The following is a 12,522-nucleotide window of genomic DNA, read 5'->3' on the forward strand; positions in this document are numbered from 1 at the left end:
ACTAGTTGAGAATTTGGCCTTTCATCTTCTTTCTTTTACAAAGTTAGAGCAGAAATAGCCAAAATCAGTTCTTGGTAAACTTTTAATCTCATTGATATTAAATTTGGTCCCTTGTAATCAGATCCTTCATGAATTCCAGAGACTTAATCTTTGCTAAATAGTTTTTCATAAGTAAATACTAATGACTTTGTGACACTAGAAAGGGAAATGAAGAAAATATGTTCTTGCAAATCAAAAGATGTGTTAGAAACACCGAATAAATGAATTCTGGCTTTTACAAGGATTCCTAACTTTTGAATTTGAACAATTGACAAAGACACATGCCTTCTGCCTACTCTGGAGGGAGAGAATTACCTCCTACTATACCTGGGAGCTGTTCAAAGTGATAGCCAGAAAAGTGTTTTTTACATTAAAGGCATACTTTGCAAAGAATGACATTTTGGGCACAATAGTCACTCATTGCAGACCTCAGCTTACTTCTGAAATATTCAGAGATTTTGTCCCCCTAGCATAGGGAATTTGATGTGTGTGAAGCAGAGTGAAGATTAGTCCTGACTATGAGGTCCTATTGAATTCTATGGGAGCTCAAGAATACTATCGGAGGCAGCTTTTGCAGGCTCCAGTCCATCACAGAATCGAAATACTTGCGGTCAGGAGAAATGGAAACTGGCATACAGAAATGCAAAATGTGTTATTGTAGCTATTTTGTCAAAGACGTACCAGCTTTGAAGAGGATCTCCTAGTTGTTGCTACAACTCTGAAAAAAAATACGGGAAATAACAAAAGAAACAAATAGCAGGCAGTAACTGCTGGTCCACATAAGGGAGACACATACGTACAGGTGATACGGCAAAAGCCATGGGAGCCAGTGAGAAAGTGGGAAACCAAACAACTGTGCCAGAAAGCTCAGGAATGACAAACTGAAAATAGTCCCTCAGAGCAGGACCGCAGGTCACCTTGAAAGGCTGTTGAGAGAAATGCGATTACGAGCTTGGTCTGATTTCCCACAAGGGAAAAGTATCATCTCATCAATTCTGTGTTGACTTGAACTCATGGAAACAACTTGAATTCAGTCAAGCTATGAGTTAGTGTCCATTAGCTTGCTATTGGGCTGTGAGCTTGGAAGTAAAATATTTGCTTTTAATGTGTTGCTGTTGTAGGCAGGCTACAAACATAATGAGGGAAAGCGAAGAGAGAAGATCAAAATTTTCAGGAGAGATCCAGTTCAGATTAAAGGGTTTCAGAAATACAAGCAGATGCTCTGTGAATAAGAGAAGAAACTATTTGTTTGCAGCCACATTATAGGAGAACTGTGTAATGTACACCAAATTACAGTCCTCAGCCCAGAAAATTTCTTCATCTCTGAAGTGCTCACTCTGTTTACAAAGACTTACTCATGAACAAGAGTACGTCATTTACTCCTGTTGATAAATTGACTCATCAGCTACAAAACTGCCCTTTGGCTGTGTTTAGTCATCACTACGAAAGGTACAGAGATGCCAGGTGTCATGCATTTCAAGCAAGTACATTCAAGTAATAAGAAAGTGAACTAGTGCTGAATATTGCTACTGACTTATGCTATAGAACAAAAATTCCCCAATGATTCAAAGGATAAAAGAAGTCAGAGAAGATATGTAGGTGGGCGGATGGGTACACTACACCAGTATTCCCATCCTGCTAGAGTAATATGATGGGACCATCTGACAGAAGATATAGACAGAAACTCAGTTTCATCAACAGGATAAAGGCCTTGGAGACCTTACATTTAGCTCCTCCATAGTATAGACATGTGAAGTATTTAACTGTTAAAAAGATAAGTTGAAGTTTCAGCTGTTGGGGTGAATATTATCCTTCTTGATGCTTCCATTTGGAAAGAAAATTGGGGAATGAAATACCAGATAATATCCTACTAAAGGCAAAGACAGCTGAAAAGGTAGGGACATAAAAACAGTTATTATTTATGTGTGGTCAGTTCCTTCAGATATTATTTAGCTTTTGATCATCTGTTTCATGTGTTGATGTAGGCAGTTTTTTTGTTTATTTGCATGACTATGCTAGCATGATAGTATCAAACATCCAGAGATGGCAGTATCCACACAGAGGCTCTGTTTTGGGCTGGATTACTTTCCAGAAGGTTATTTCCTTGAAAAATAAAAAAAAATTATTTGCTTTTATGAAATGTTCAAATTACTGATGAAAATCCTTTAAAATAAAGTTATAAAGATACAGGAAAAATTGCAAGATTAAATGTGTCTTTTGTTAAGCACTAAAAGCAGAGTAGAACATGTAAAGACGGGCGACGCTTATCCAGATCAGCTTTAACGGATCTCAGTAAAGCTTGGGCTGCTGCAAATGATTAAGTTAAAATCATGCCAACATACTAATGGTTCTGCATATTAGCAGTGTTAACTACTCACAAGATTGAGGAGGGATTATTACCTGACATTTTCATGTCCTTCCTGAACTCCAGAGTGTGACAGTTTGAATTAAAACAAAGTTATCTCTGTCAGGAGAGGATGAAATAGAAGCAAAAAATACTTAATTGAGCCAGAACTTGGGATGCTGAATTGGGGCTGAAGGTGATTACAGTCACCGGTGATGGAATGTTATCCACGTACGTGTTATACCAGTGAAAAATAATAAGTTATTAGGTTGAAATTTGTGAAGGGATTCATCTGAGAATCTTACATTATGATGATAGAGGAGAGATTTACTGTATTTGTATTAGAAAAAGGCTGAATATCGCTGCTTGAACTCTGAAAACACCCACAACAAGAGAATAAGAAGCTTAACTAAGCCATGGGTAGAGGGGACATTAAAAAGCAGATCCTGGAGGACAGGTTCAAGCTGAATCAGGACCACACACAGATTGCAAAATTTTTGCAAGCTCTTTCAAACTGTCTTGGCAAAAATCCCATCAGGTGAACCAATTATTGTAAGCTTTCTACATCTCTCAATTACTAGCAATCACATGAAATCAAGGAGTTCTGTGGGGTTTCCTACATTGGATCAAAATTCTCAGGAGAATTGCTGCTCTGTTATACCTGAGCTAAAAAGTAGGTATCTCCTGTTTCTGGATCCAGTTCTGAACATGTATGAAATCTGTGTTTTTTACTGAAGTGCTGGATATTTGAAATAAGCAAATTAGTACCTGTAAGAACGTATTTTTTTTCCCCTCTGTTAGTTATTTCCTATTAATCTGCAGTATACAAAATATCTGAGGCATCCTTCCCATATATTAAAATTCTATATCTATATGGTTGGGTAGCAAAGAACAAATATGCTCTTATGTCTCTGACTAGCTAATGGCCACTGAGACAAACAGCATTTTTTTCAGGTCTTTTTCTTCCTCCCTCAAATATGCCTATCAGGATTTTCTTACATTCTGATTCTTGTCTCTAATCCTACCAAAAAATGCAACTCCTGCGGCTCACAAGAAACCCTGAGTGGTATATTCTGTAACAAAACTTGAGTCTTCGGCATAGAGCTGTAGGAAATGGATGACCTCTCCTATGTAGCTGGAGTGCTGCTGACCAGATGACTCGCAGAGGAAACACAATGTTGACACAGACATACAATGCTGTTGAAAAGATTTTGTTTAGCAATTGTTTATTTACTCAGGAACTTGGTACCACATTAGCACTTTTGTTCTGACTTGGGATTCACTGATTATTTCCAGAAACCCTGACTGCTATCAGAGGGACAGCATTAGAAATGCTTAAAAACAAACATGCATTGCAGAGTCCTATATACAACTGGGCTGTCTGCTGGCTAACTCTGCCATGCTGTGCATTTAAAAAGTAAATGGAGTTGTGAAAACATCCAGGAGTTCAAAACATTTGAGCTCTGATTTTTTATTGACTTGTCCACCAGTAAACAAACACCTTAATCTGAACTTATCATCTACTATGTAACTTTGTTGACTACACTTTGGCACAACAGTGTAGACACAAGAAAGTTCATATTCTCCGAGTGAGAATTTGTGTGTCCGTCATTGAAAGACTATGTGTTCAAGCTATTCAGTTTGTGTTTCTGATGAGGTGTAGGTGTTCCTTGTGTTCTTACCACATTTGGTAATAAGCCATAAAACACAGATGAAGGAAAGGAGTGAGCTAAAGAGGGAGTCTAGTAGGATATTGTAAATACTGCTCCTCCCACTTGAGAATGATTATGTGTCAGTATGGGAAGAAATATTTCACTGGTGTTCTGCAGACAGTGCAGGAAAACGCTACTATTACAAAAGCCTGGATCATAAACACGAAGGGGGAGAAGGGCTTAGTTCTCATCTCCAAGTGAAAAGGATACTTGAAAACAAAACTAGGAAATAAGGCAATACTGGTCCGATCAAAGCCTAGTGAAGCGAACCGCAAGATTTTAATTTTTATCACATGGATAAGTTGGATCTGTTGCGTTGTGATTCTGTGCTGCTGTTTGTGTTTTTTTTTTTTTTCTGGAACACGGCACCACAGTCATCTTTGTACCTGAAAGGCATTCCTCTCCATCATATTTTAGAGAATGGGAGTTCAAGCCACAGGGACCAATATTTCACCTTGCCTAAAAGTTGCCGAAGGGAAAATAAAGGCAGAATGGTCAAGACAAGCAGTAGTAGCTGTCTTTCATTGAATCTTGACTGTCTAGCAAAGCATGAAAACACAGTTTTATTTATGAATGTGAAGTTTTAAGAAAGAAAAAACCCAGACTGAGCCTCTCTCAGGGGTATTAAATTAACCTATGGAACTATCACATGGCCATTTATGTGCTTGTACAAGTAAAATTAATGTGGCACCACATACTTTTTTCCCCCATTCTGCTTGGCTGAACCGTATTTTCACAGCAAACATCAATTAAATAAGAAAGACCAAGCTAATAAACCATATCCAGCATACTCTGTGATTATTTGTAGAATTCATTGCTTTCCCTATAGCAGCCTGTCACTTTCTGAAAGACACAGCAGAACTCAAGCTTTCTCTACATATGAAAGCTGCCCACAGAAAAATTTTCTTTTACATTGTTGCTTCTGTTTTTAGGTGTAACTTATCTAAGGGAAAAACCTCATATTTCACACTATATGGGCAAAACTCAAAGCTGTGATACTTACACTTTCTCAGCTAGTCTTTCTCTAAGTAAAGAAGGTAACACCCCCAGTTTTGTTTTCCTCCTACCATTTTTTCAATGGCTACCTTCTCTTGAGGCTGGGAATACTGTCCTCAACTTTCTTGTGAAACCTGCAAGTTACAGCAAAACTGTCTTGTGCCAGCTGCATAGTCACTCAAGGTACATAACTCAAAAGTGTCAGGTTGATAGCTTTTAAATATGTTATGTTAATTACACTACTGAAAAGAAAAGCATCAGGTGAAGTTAAAGAAATTGTGTGCACTAAACTCATTGTCGTCACTGAATATATCTAAGTTACTGAATAAATCATCAACAGAGTAGAATAGAATGAGGATGCAACAGATAGGGAATATCCACAGATGATCAGCTGGTTTCCTTGAGCATTTCTGTTGAGATAAGATTACATACTGTTTCTCCAAACATCTCCTTGATGGCAAACCCTGTTCTACCTGTATGTTGAAATCTGAAGCTTTAAGTTAAAAAGCTACTAAATATCATTAACTGCCACCTAAAACTTAAGAAATTATTACAAATACCTCCAAATGTGACTTTACAGTGGTACATTGAATTGGATCTGGGTTTGCCAGAAGCAGACACAGCATGGACCTTCTTTTAGCACAAAACTACTTATGTCAGTTTAAGATGCACCTGTAAAGTCACAAGCTCATGTTAAATGGATTTGCTTAATGTTAAATATAAGTCCACCCACATGCTGCCTCCATCTATCTAAACTGAATTAAGACAAATTAGTCTTACCTGTGTCTAGTCACAGGCTCTGAGTACAAAGGCAACTGTGTATGCACTGGAGCAACAGCCCCACTAATGACAATCAGTGTCTTGATCTGCAGCTACTTATTTGAATTTTAGGCTAGACCATCCTTTTAATTTTAATTGTTGAATGTCTCATGTGAAGCCTGGAAATATCTGCAGGAGATACTGGTTAGCTTCCCTAATAGCCCGTTGAGTCTCTTTTCGTTTTTTTTTTATGATGCACTGCTAAAAAGATACAGACAGCAAAAATAGAGGGCTTTTTTGGTTTGTTTTTAAAGGCAAGAATGAGCCTGTGCAATGCAGAATCAAAATGTTTCCCTGTCTTTAGTGATTGCCATGGTCTGATCTATAATTGCAAAGGCAATCAATACAGACTCCCTCAAGCAGTACTCCTGAAGGAAGATATGCCTTGCCAAAGCATCTGGATCTAGTATATAGCTATAAAGAATTACGCAACTTGCCAATAGATATGAGATTTCCATTGGCATGCATTGTTTTGTTAGATGCAAATAGGCTTTCCATCTACAGGGCACAATGGGATGAGTTAAGGAGAGATTTTCAGACACTAAATTTCCTCACTATTGTGAGTTTAAAGCAGAAGATGTGTGTTTTAATATAACCTTTGGAACAAAATCCTTTATTTAATGTTATTTTTTAAAAAGACAGCTCCCTGCTGGAATCGTATAATTTCTGTGATTGGAGCTGCATCATTTGTCAGGTTGGTGATTAGTTATGTTGGATTTCTCATCTCCTCCATGATACAGGAGTAACATACACGATTAGGACTAAGCATTTAGTGCTCACTTTTTAAGTGTTTGTTACTAATAAACAGAGAGGTTTTCATGTCGTCCACCTAGAAAGTATTCCACAAATATTAATTACATTTCCAAAGCACCAGATATGTGAAGTAGATAAGGATCAGGAATAGATTTACCAACAAAGCAAGGTGCGTTGCTTTTCTCCCACTTCATGGAATCATAGGTTGGTTTGGGTTGGAAGGGACCCATCTAGCTCCTACCCCCTGCCATAGGCAGGGACAGTTTCCACTAGACCAGGTTGCTCAAAGCCCCATCCAACCTGGCCTTGAACACTTCCAGGGAGGGCCATCCACAGCTTCTCTGGGCAACCTGTTCCTCACCACCCTCACTGTAAAGAATTTCTTCCTAATATCTAATCTAAATCTACCCTCTTTCAGTTTGAAACCATTACCCCTCGTCCTATCACCACATTCCCTCCCCACCTTTCCTGTAGGCCCCCTTTAAGTACTGGAAGGCCACTACAAGGTCTCCCTGGAGCCTTCTCTTCTCCAGGCTAGACAACCCCCACTCTCTCAGCCTGTCCTCACAGGAGAGGTGCTCCAGCCCCCTGAGCATCTTTGTGCCCTTCCTCTGGACCCACTTGAGCAGGTCCATGTCTTTCTTGTGCTGGAGGCCCCAGGGCTGAACACAGCACTGCAGGTGGGGTCTCACCAGCGCAGAGCAGAAGGGAAGAATCACCTCCCTCAACCTGCTGGCCATGCTGCTCTTGGTGCAGCCCAGGATGCAATCGGCTTTCTGGGCTGAGAGTGCACATTGCTGGCTCATATTCAGTTTTTCATCCACCAGCACCCCCAAGACCTTCTCCTCAGGGCTGCTCTTGATCCATCCATTGCCCAGCCTGTATCTATGCTTGGGGTTGCCTTGACCCAGGTGCAGGACCTTACACTTGGCCTTGTTGAACTTCATGAGGTTTGTGCAGGCCCACCTCTCCAGCCTGTCAAGGTCTCGCTGGATGGCCTCCCTTTCTTCCAGCGTGTAGATTGCACCACCCAGCTTGGTGTCACTGGTAAACTTGCTGAGGGTGCACTCAATCCCATAAAGATGTTAAACAGCATTGGTCCCAGTACCAACCCTTGAGGAATGCCACTTGTCACTGGACTCCACTCAGACACTGAGTCATTGACTGTGATTCTTTGAGTGCGATCATCTAGCCAGTTCCTTATGCACGGAGTGGTCCATCTGTCAAATCCATGTCTCGCCAGTTTAGAGACAAGGATGTCGTGCAGGACAGCGCCAAATGCTTTGCACAAGTCCAGGTAGATGACATCAGTTGCTCTTCCCTTATCCACCAATGCTGCAACCCCATGGTAGGAGGCCACCAAATTATCACTAACGCTAACCACTTAGCACTATCCAGTGTAGTACTTGCTAGTGTAACATGTCATAGGACACAGAGGGAGGTATTCAGCTGGATCTGGGGTCTTCAGCATGCTTTCCTCTTAAAAGATGAGAAATAAATTCTCTGAGAGAGAGATGTAAAGGACATATCCTCATCCTACTGAAATACTCAGGAGTCATGTTTTAAATTTCAGCATGACAAGATTTTGATTTTAAAAGGGTGGAATTCATCACACCTAACTTCAGTGCTCTAAAAATCAGCTGCCAATCATCTAGGCTTTCTTTAAGGCTGGGGCCAGGCTCAGCACCCAGTTTTGAACGCTTTTTTAGGATAAGCAGAAGTTCTTTGTGTAGGTGGCTCCCCCCTCAGCTGACTGAGGAATATGTTTATATGAGTAACTTATCCTAGACAGCTGAAGTTAGATAATATAAATCCCAACCTGAGTGGAGTGCACATGATGAAGATACATATCCTAGCAAGCAGCATGGCTAGGATAGGAATTTATGAGTTTCTATTTCTCAGGCTTACTTTCAGTAAAATGTGTTATGAGGCACTAGATTCTTATTCTAAAGATAATACAGAAACTGCATTATTTTATTCCTTTTTATTCACAATGAAAAAAAATAATATTAAACCATCAAAACAAACAAAAATTTATGGAACAAAATAAGGTTTCTGTTTCAATGTTATTTCAGTTGATAGGGTATTGGTAGCAGCCACAGCTTTCTAAGACCCTGTCCTACCCAACCATCACTGACCCCCACCTTTTTTACCCATTTAAGTCCAGCTGAGCTCACAGCAGAGCCCCTTAAGCTGCCAGAGCTGAGGGGCAGCAGTCTGGAGGGAGGGAGGGCAGGAACGAACAAACTCCTTCAGCTCCTTGCTGCTGAAGCTCCGGTGTCGTAAAGCTACATCCAAGTGCCGCTGGTATTTCCTCAGCCACCAGCTGCTTTTACCTCATAAAGGGGCTTGATTGCTTTGTTCATTGAGCCTGGCCGATTACTTGGCACACCCATTATTTTTAACGAGGATTGTTATTTTCTTTGGAGCCAGGACATCACTGTTGGCAGCTGCTAACACCTTTCAGCCTAACCATATCCTGTTAACATGTAGCTTTAAGTGCGGTCTGTATATGTACAGATGAGCACAGTTCCTTCCTCAAAATGTCTGCAACCTCACCATTAAACAATATTACAATCTGTGTGCTGCTCACACCCCAGTTCATGAAGGTGGTTATGAGTACAGTGAAGTGCAAGCATATGCATAGCTCCTGTAATCTCATGGGTGTTACACAAGTGCTGAAATTCATGTATGCTCCAGGTCTCTGGTATAATGAACACTCAAAAAGACTGCAGAGGTCAAACCTCAGGGCAGGCAAGTTCGCAAAGATCTCAGAGCTAAGATGTGCAGCGTAGGAGAGTGCTTTCTTAGCATTTCAAACCTTTCTCACTCCCATACCAGGGCCAAATCAAAACTGGACAGGGACACAGAGGGACTGAATATATAGCCCAGTAGTTAGGGCACTTATGACAATACAATTTAAATGAAGGCAAGAGGAAAGCATGCCTGACGCAGTCTCAGCTGGCCAGCAGCCCAGTGGTTCGGGCATTGCCCCAGCTGAGAGCAGGGACTTGCACCACCACACTCTCATGAGTGCTGTAACTCCTGGGCTATTGATTATTGTGCAGGCTTTGTCCTCACTAAAAAGTTTTCCTTCTGATAGAAGTTTTTTCTTTTTAAGATGAAAAACTCTCTGTCAAAAAATTCCCAACCAGCTCTTTCACTAAGACAATCAGCAACTCAAAAGAACTGCGATAACCCCAAACCTCAGGACTGAATTGCCTTAATTATATATTACACTTGATAGAGCAATCAGAGTTGCTTTGATTTGGGTTATGAATAGGTAAGATCTGTATGGAAGATTTAAAAAGTCACTCTGTGCCTGTTTTTTATCTTTTTTTTTTTTTTTTAAATTGACATTACCTTGACATGTTCATGTAAAGTATCATATTCTTTCCCTGGCATGACTGAACTCTATGTTACTCACAATTTTATCACTGCAATAGCAAATATCCCTCTGTGTTTAGAGGAAGAAATTGAGAAAAAAATTGACAGCAAAGAAAAGGAAAAAGCGGATTTAGAGTACTGGATTTGGTTCAGGCTTTCTCAACAGACTTTTGAAGCTCAAGTTTCTGCTCTGCTTTTTATCCTAGATACAAAAATAAAAATCCATTAGAATACAAAATGTTTATCCTAGCTTTTAATAAAGTTTAAATTTTCAGTTATCAAATATATCCCTTTCTTTGAAAACAGCTTCAGTCAGATCCTATGATTTGACTACATGAGGATATGCGAATGCCTGTGTTCGACAGGGAGAATGAGATTAAAGCCCTTTACGAGAGGATGGTAGGTTCAAGGTGACAACAAATCATGATTCGATACCAAACAGAAGTAGCATTAAGAATTGTCTCTAGGGCACAGTACTAGCTAATAGTCTGCAAACCATCTATTTGTAAAACAAGCCTGGTTTTAATTACAGAAACATCAAAAAACATTAAAAAGGAGATATTGAACATTAACCTGACAGCAAGCACTCTCTTGAAAATATATTTCTGACTCTGAGGCGTGGTATTTACAGGCCAGGTTTTAAAAACTGGTCTATATTGTTGACTGCCTCCAGTTTGCAGATGGAAGTTCAGCACAACATTGTTCTGGGCTTCACCCTTCCTCTCTGCCTCCCTCCTCTTCTATGCTCTGGGTGCTCATGTTTTCCACACTCAGAATTTCTGAGACTCAAGACTAAAGTTTCTCATTTGGCACCAAGTCTTGTTGAGGCATGGTATGCTCAGTGTGTAAAATTACATCAATGTACTATTGCTTTTAACTGAGCAAACAAAAGGATGCAGCAAGATCATCAAAGATGAAGTTAGAAGAGTTAAGGCTGATGATAAAATAAATTTTTATCAGCCAGCGCAAGCAATTTAAAACTTAGGATATTGCCAAAGGATGCGGTGAATTCTCCATACCTTATCATCTTAAATACAAACTCAATGCCTTTCTGAAAGATTTATTTTTTTATTTAAGCCACAAGTTACTGGTTTGATGTAGGAAATATTGAGTGAAATTCTACGGTCGGTGTTAAAAAGGAAGTTAGGTAATACACTAGATTATTATAGCGGTCTCTTCTGACCTCAAAATCTCTCCAGAAGAAACTGTCTGTACATTCAGGACTAATTTATTAAAAGCCTGGCTGGCTGTTGCAGGCAATGAGGTATTGCAATACTTCAAGGGTTCTGTGAAAAAGGATGGTTGCCAACATTGCTGACTGCAGTCAGCATTTTCTGAAGATCATAGGAAGTGAAAATACAAAATAAGCACCCTTCTGATTCATGTACATTTCCCCCCAAATGCTTGCTTCCAAGTATTTTTCATTATCCAGCAACTGTACAACTTAAAATTTGAAATAAAATATTAAAAATTAATATCTTCCATTAGGTTATGATACTACTTCTCTGTCACAAAAAAATAGATGTCTAGGAAATATTACTTCTAATATATACTTACTGCACACTAAATTGATCTGCATCTTTGGCTGTGAAGATCTTGCCTATAAATGTATACTTGCCTAGGAGCACAGCCTAATCTGAAAATACTCAAAGAATCAGACAATTAGAAAGCTATCAGTATTAGAAATTTAAATTTTCACTCCGTTCAAAGATTAAAAAATGGTAACTAAAGACTCCAGGGCCTGATGCCAACACACAGTTTGTCAAGTGCTTTTAGGCAGATCTAGGTCTAGTGTTAACACAATACAATCAGGCAGTCTGCTGCTTGCTGCTGAGTTTGGTACCACATTCATAGGCTGATTTCTGTAATTTTCAAATTTTGCTAATAAATGGGACAAACGGCATTTCTCAGTTTTGGACCCTCAGAGTCTGTGTTACAAAAGGAATCATTTTTCATCCTCTGTGTGTAAAATGCTTGGGTACGGAACCAACTTAACATCTTTGTGAAAGGAAAGAAAGGGAAAAGAATAAAAAAGGAATCCCAGAATGTTTTCTTGAGTTGTTCTCACTAAAAGTGCAGAAAAGCTATGGTTAAAATAGGTCAGCACTTACTTTTTTTTTTTTTTAAGTTTACTTATTCCTTAGTCTAAAAAATGACTATCTAGAATGACTATCTATGGAGGGCTCTATACTGTAACCTTCTGAGAAGACCTTGAGAGGACTCCTCACAGAAATTTGCCTACTTTCAAACAGCAGAGACAAATAGACCAGAGAGACGTGTGGGGCTTAGCAGGGCACCCGCTCTGCAACCTGGATTGGTAGCACAGTTATCCTGGAGGCGTGAAACCAGTCCTTCTGTTTTCCCTCACCAATCCACAAAAAAGAGCATTGTGCCTGTGTTGAGCTGTGCTGCTTTTTTGACTCTGCTAAGAGGGAACAAGGGAAACATACTGTATGGAAAAACATTTTAATA

The sequence above is a fragment of the Leptosomus discolor genome, chromosome 6, assembly GCF_034619465.1.
Source record: "Leptosomus discolor isolate bLepDis1 chromosome 6, bLepDis1.hap2, whole genome shotgun sequence".
Taxonomy (NCBI): Eukaryota; Metazoa; Chordata; class Aves; order Leptosomiformes; family Leptosomidae; genus Leptosomus; species Leptosomus discolor.